This window comes from Myotis brandtii, unplaced genomic scaffold (assembly GCF_000412655.1).
Source record: "Myotis brandtii unplaced genomic scaffold, ASM41265v1 scaffold1218, whole genome shotgun sequence".
NCBI classification, from domain to species: domain Eukaryota; kingdom Metazoa; phylum Chordata; class Mammalia; order Chiroptera; family Vespertilionidae; genus Myotis; species Myotis brandtii.
In genome coordinates, this window is record NW_005354247.1 from 492,268 (window position 1) to 499,476 (window position 7,209).

Below are 7,209 nucleotides of genomic sequence, written 5' to 3' on the forward strand. Positions count from 1 at the left end.
AGTCTGCAGGCTGATGCTCTATCCACTGAGCCAAACCAGTCAGGGCAAGGTTGTGTTTTTTTTGTGTGTGTTTTTTTTATCCCCATGGAAACAGCTGAGGAGACTGAGGCTCAGAGAGATTAAGAAACTTGCCCAAGATCACAATGGTAGAAAGTGGCAGAGCTGGAATCAGAACCCAGTGTGACCCTAGGCTACCATGCCATGCTGCTTCTCGTTTTATGCATTAGAAAACGGTACTTTATTTTCCTAATGCTCAAGGTTTGTTGTAAAGTTGGGATTCTATTCTAGCTTTCTGAGTTCTAAAGCTCGTTGTTGTTATGTTCTTTCATGCTACCTCCCCTACTTAAAATTGAGCATTAGCCCTGGCCTGTGTGGCTCAGTTGGTTGAGCATAGTCCCATACACCAAAAGGTTGCGGTTCCATTCCAGCAGGCTGGATCCTGGGTAGGAGGTCTGCAGGAGGCAGCTGATCCATTTGTGCTCACACATTGATATTTCTCTCTCTCTCCCCCTCTCCTTCTCTCTCTCTAAAAATCAATAAACTGTTCTTTAAATAATAATAATAATAATTGAGCATTAGATTTAAAATATCCTAGTATCTTAAAGCAGAGATCAATGAACTCTGGCCCGAGGGCCAAATCTGCCCACTACCTGTTTTTGTAAATAAAGTTTTATTGGAACACAGCTATGCTCACTTGTTTAAGTGTTGTCTGTAGCTGCTTTTGTGTTACAACTACAGAAATGAGTAGTTGTGGCAGATATTGTAAGGTCCACAAGCCTGAAATATTTACTATCTGGCTATTTACAGAAAAAGTTTGCTGACTCGTGACTCAGAGGCAACACTTCCTTTCTTTTTTCTAACTAAGCTTTGGCCCAAGTCTTCAGGAGCAGTAGCTTTGAGCAAGAGTTGGTGTAGTAATGACTAGCCTGGCTAACTGTGCTTATTTTAAATCTGAGAGATTGTCTGGGGCTAGGAGGAGTGGCCAGCAAACACAAGCACAGAGGCTGTGGGTAGCATGCTTTTGGTCTTTGGTGTTTCCTAGAATTCCAAGAAATAAATATTTCTTCTGTATCCCCAGGACCTTGAACACTGGCCAGAGATATAGTGGGCACCTGTAGCTAATTGTTGAGTTAATAGAAATATCTTGCAATTAGTCCATGAATTCTGTCTCCAGTGCCTGGCTGTTAGGATCCTCTCTCCTGCTCATTTCCTCCACCCCTGTGTACCGTAACTCATTCACCTATGCAACACTTTCTGTTTCTTTAAGACTTAACTCCTGACCATTTGACCACTCAGGAAGGTCAGGTTTGCTAGGTGGGCTAGATCACAGATGGCTTTGGAAGAGGACTGATGTGATCAAAACGATGCTTATGATATGCAAAGCAACCTGTAGGGGGGAGAGACTAGAGGCGAGGGGACCAATTAGGAATCTATTTGAGGTGATAATTGTATGGACCAGGGCAATGAAAATAGAGAGAAAGGGACAAACTGGAGAGATACAAAAAGAAGTTCAGGAATTTCATACGTTAGTGATCTGAGGAATGAAGAGGAGGTAAGAGTAATAGAACGAGAATTTTAGTGTTAGGACTAGTAGATTGTGTTGTCATTGACAAAAAAAGATACTTTGGAAACAGAAGTAGGGTAAAGGGACGAGCGGAAGTGAAAGGTATTTGGAAATAATATTGGGAATATCCTTGTGATATGTTAGTGGCCTAGATGAAGTAGGACATGTGGCATTAATGTCAATTTCGTGGTGAGGACTAGAGATTTTGACCTAATAAGAATTGACAAAGTGACTTGTTCATTCATTCACTCAACAAATATGTATTTCAGCAAGCAGTGTGTCAGGCACAGTTCTAGGCCCTTGGGATTATCAGTGAACAAAACAAAGACCCCTGCTTTTGTGGAGCATGCATTCTAGCAATAGAGACAGGCCATAAATAATGAACACAATAAATAAGCAAACTGCAGAGTGTAGTAAGGTGTTAAGCGCAATGGAAAAAAGACAAAGTAAGGCAGGGTAAGGTGGCTGGAGGCTCTGATGCCCGGGTGAGGGCCTTTGTAATTTTAAAGCTGATCCCAGACAACACTTAGAGCTTTTCCCCTTTGATCCCTAGTTTGTTTTTCAACTTCTAAGGTGACAGAAGAAGAATTGTGGGGCATTGGCTACTGTATGATATTTTAATATAAAGATCCTTCTATATGCCACATCTGGAGGCAATTTGGAAAAAAAGGGGGGACTTCTTGTGGTTCCCATTTCCTGAATGAGCAGCAGCACCGCGATGAAATTCAGATGAGTTGAGGCTGATAATTTTCAGCAATTTAAATGTCGTTGCCTTTGCCAGAAGGAAGAGCTTTGTTTATAAACAGCTGGGTCAATAGGAAATGTAGCCTCATTATTCACATTCTTCTGATAGGCTCCCAGTCGAACACAAAGGGCAGGGGGATACACAGAGGAATGAAACATAATCACCTAGCTGTGGGGTTTTGTTCTTTGTGATGGCATGGGGGGACAATGGGGGGAGGGAGGTAAAGAGCTAATTTTATTCTTTCTTGGACGAGATGATGGACTTTTTGTAAAGATCAGGATTCAGGCAGTTATCTGGTGATGGCTTGGAACGTAGACCCTGCGTGTCTGCATCCTTCCCCTTTTGGGTTATTAGTGATAAAAGCCCTTGCTGGAGCCCTAGCCAGTTTGGCTCGGTGGATAGAGCGTCCACCTGTGAACTGAAGGGTCCTAGGTTTGATTCTGGTCAAGGGCACATGCCCGGATTGCAGGCTCGATCCCCAGTGTGGAAGCGTGCAGGAAGCAGCTGATCAATGATTCTTTCTCATCATTGATGTTTCTATCTCTCTCCCTCTCCCTTCCTCTCTGAAATCAATAAAAATATATTTAAAAAAATAAAGTCTCTACTGGGGTCACACACTAAACAGCTCTCAGGTTTCTGAGTTTCTTCTACAGGGGCTGGTGTGCCAAAGACCCACTTTAATTTCCTTTGCCCCCCATTGCCACGCTGCTTATTTAGGGTCCTCAGAAGAAGGGGTATATTTAAAGAGGAAAGAGGAAGAAGAGAGAGGGGTGATGCGGTTTGGACAATGTCAGCAGACACATTTGATACACAAGAGTGGTAGGCATTGTAATTCTAAAATAGCCTCAGAGAAACTTCATTCTTTGATGTGGAAATGAGCTAAAAGTGGAAGAAAAGGTGCGTGTAAGGGCTTTTTTTTTTTTCTGTGTTGCTTTTTCTAAGCCAGTGTAATCCACCAGGTGCGTGGCAGGCAGGACGCATAAAGGATGCCCGTTGTGCAGCAGAACCAGGTCCTCCGCCTCCCTCTGTGCTGACTGACGCAGCTGCGGCCACAGCAGCAGGCAGTTGGCTTCCTGGGAAAAGTCTGGGAAGAGCCTTGGGCCAGTTAGGATATTTGGGTTTGCCAGGTACATGTTCAGTAAGACAGAAGGGTGTGGGATTTAAACAGTTTTGTGGGTTTTTTTTGTGGTGGTTGTTAATCCTCACCCCTGGATATTTTTTTTTCCAATTGATTTTTTTTTTAGAGGTAATGGGAGGGGGAGAGACAGAGAGAATCATTGATGTTGAGAGAGACACATGTATTGGTTGCTTCCTGCATGTGCCCTGACCAGAAATCGAATCTGATACCCTCAGCCCTCGAGGGCCAACGCTCTAACCACTGAGAAAACCAGCCAGGGCTTAAACTGTTTTTATTTTTTTTTAAAACATCAATTTATTGTTACACTCATTTATGCATTCATTGGTTGCTTCTTGTATGTGCTCTGACTGGGGATCGAACCTACAACCTTGCCCTATAGGGACGACGCTCTAAGCAACTGAGCTACCCGGCCAGAGCTTCAACAGTTTTTAATGTAAATCTTTTTGTGCTCAGAGAAATGGCCTTACATGTACCCATCTTAGAAAAGGAACAATTTTAGTTAGAAGAGCCCTCACCAAAGTAAGATCCTTAGTGGAAATAGCATTCGTTTAATATTATGTTAGCAATTTGTACCCCTCACCCCTACCCGATTCAACAAACATTTATTAAACTCCTTGTGGGTGCTTAGGATTCTGTGAGGTGCTCTGGACCGTCAGGGAATAAACCCAAATTAACAATTCAAAATGAAACCATTGTTTAAGAATCTACTTAGGAATTCCATTACTGGGAGCAATGAGCAAATATGAACCCCAAATTAGTGATGCCCCCTGCCAATTCCTCATCCTCATATGCACACACAGAGGTGCTCAGGTAGAAATGCCTTCAGCAAATGCCTAAAAATACCCAGGGCTTTTTACACAGGGCCAGTTGGCTAAGCTACCCCATGGTGTCGCCTCATTGATGAAATGCTGATTAAGCTATTTGTGCTCCATAATGAGCCAACGGGTCATTCTCTGTTTCTTGTCAACTTCAAACAGGCTGGGCAGTCTGAGTTTGTTTTAACTTTCCTGACTCCCAAATGCCTTTTGTCTTTATCAGACTTAATTCTTATCTTTTCAGAAATGGAACCGTTTCTCTTTTTCCTGTTTCCTCATGTTTTCCTAAAAGATGTTTCTGAAAATGGAACAGACAGGAAAAGCACCCAATTTTGGTTTGTTTCAAACTGTCTATTTATAGAATTTTCCAAAGTCAGTCTTGTTGGTGTCATATACGAGGGATTCCATCTCAATCTACCTTGAAAGGCAATGGAATTCAGCAAGCATTTTGAGCATTTTGTGAGTGTCTGCTTTGTATCTGGCTTTGTTCTGAGGGAGTTAGAGGCGAAGCAGGATCAGTCCCTGCCCTTGAGGAGTTTAAAATCTAATTGAACAAGAGAGGCAACAGTGGTTAATCAAAGAATTTACTTCTGAGTTTTTGAGATCACTGGCTTCAGTGTGTCTATGTATAATGGCCAAAAGGGTCCATTAGTTTTAATCTATGTAACATAGTAGATGTGGTTGTTCATGAAAAAACATCTCTCTAAAGCAGTGGTTCTCAACCTTGGCTGCACATTAGAATCACCTGGGAATCTTTTTAAAATCCTGATTTCTGGGCCTCATCCTCCAGAAATTCTGTTTCTTTGTTATGGGGTGAGGCCACAACATTAGTAACAAAGAAACAGAATTTCCGGAGGATGAGGCCCAGAAATCAGGATTTTAAAAAGATTCCCAGGTGATTCTAATGTGCAGCCAAGGTTGAGAACCACTGCTCTAAAGCAAATCAAGGGAACCCAATCTAGACGTTGGGGATGCTTTAACTAATTTTCCAGCTAATTTGGTTTATACCAAGTTCTTTTCCTAATTGTGTTTTGGTTCCTGTCTCTATGACTCTGGACATAAGCACTCAGTCCTGCCACTTACCCTGAAGAGGTAAAGCTGCATCAGGCGTGAGTCCAGCTCTCAAGGAGCTCACTGCTAACCTCAGTAGGTGAGATAGCGAAGGGGAAAATAAGACATTTGGGGGGTAGCTATCTGAACCTGTGCCAGTAACCTGCCTTCTGACACACACTCTTGCTTTCGAAGAACTCCATTCTTATCAAACTCCATTCTTTTCTGTGATGCCTGTCCTGCCTTGCAGAACCCGTTTCCCGGAATACTCCCATTTTACAAAGGCCACAAACCATGAACCATATACAATCCCCGGAGGGGCTGGCGCCAGTGCTAGAAGGCCTCTGGGTGTAATCTCACTCCCCCCATCCCAACTCACGGGGGAAGCCTGGCCCATATCTGGGGGACAAAGGAACTGAGAGTAGAAAGGGAAAGCTTCGTCCATATTCATCACTCAGGATTTGGAGACTGACTCCCCTGAATCATGGCACTAGTGCAGTCTGCAATAAAGGCAACTTTTCTGAATATTCTCTGAGTGCCCGGCTGATTAATTCTCCTGCACTGCCTGGCAGCTTATCTGCAACGATAGGACAAAAGGGAGAAAATCATTGTTTCACAAGAACAGCCAGAACCATAGGACCAGTAACTGGGGTCATGTCCTGAGAGGCTGGGAGAATCGCTTCACTGCTTTTTTTCAGGATAACTTCATCTACCTACATCATGATATACTGGAGGGATTATAAGAAATGCTTTGTGCCCTTTGGATGAGAAGTGTATTCTGTAAGGTTCATCAAAATTTTTTGGATAAATTTACAAAAAAACTGGAAATGATGATAATAATAACATCTAGCCTTTGTTGAGTGCTTATTGTATGCCTAGCACTCAACTAATGATAGGAATACAGCTCTAATCTGCAACTCTTTTATATCTGCTGGTCCCCCCCAAATTGTCAAAATATTCATTTCTAAATGGGGCTTGCTTATAATCCTATATAATAAAAGGCTAATATGCAAATCGACCGAATGACCAGTTGCTATGACACACACTGACCACAAGGGGGCAGACACTCAACACAGGAGCTGCCCGCTGGTGGTCAGTGTGCTCCCACAGGGGGAGCACTGCTCAGCCAGAAGTCGGGCTGACAGCTGGCAAGCACAACAGTGGTGGCAGGAGCCACTCCTGCCTCCAAGGCAGCACTAAGGATGTCCGACCGATGGCTTAGGCCCCATGTAGGGAGCAGACCTAAGCTGTCAGTTGGACATCCCCCCAGAGGTCCCAAACTGCACTGGGCCTCTAGTCTGTTAATAATTGTTAACCTGAGTGATTGGTTCATGGAAATTCATTAAACCATTTTCTCTACTTTTGTATTTCGAAATTTTTCATCATAAGAGGCTTTGCAAAAAAGGAAAGGAACTAAATAAATTTTATTAACATAAATAACCTCTCAGATAAAAGATGAAGGAAAATAAAGCATTTATCTCCTAGTATTTACTATGTGACATATCCTCCACATTCACTAGGACTTTTTCAAGGAATTGAGCAAAAGCTTATGCTCTTTCCAACACATCCATTACTCTATTGGTCCATATGGTTTTTGTTTTTATTCTTATAGAGGCCCGGTGCACGAATTTGTGCACTAGTGGGGTCCCTCGGCCTGGTCTGTGGCATTGGGCTGAAACCGGCTCTCCATCATCCCCCGAGGTGTCCCGGATTGCAAGAGGGCGCAGGCCAGGCCGAGGGACACCACCGGTGCACTATCAGGGCCGGGGAGGGACGCAGGAGGTTGGCCAGCTGGGGAGGGACCACGGGAGGGCTCCAGGGTGTGTCCAGCCTATCTCACTCAGTCCTGATCGGCCGGACCCCAGCAGCAAGCTACCTACTGGTCAGGGCGTCTGTC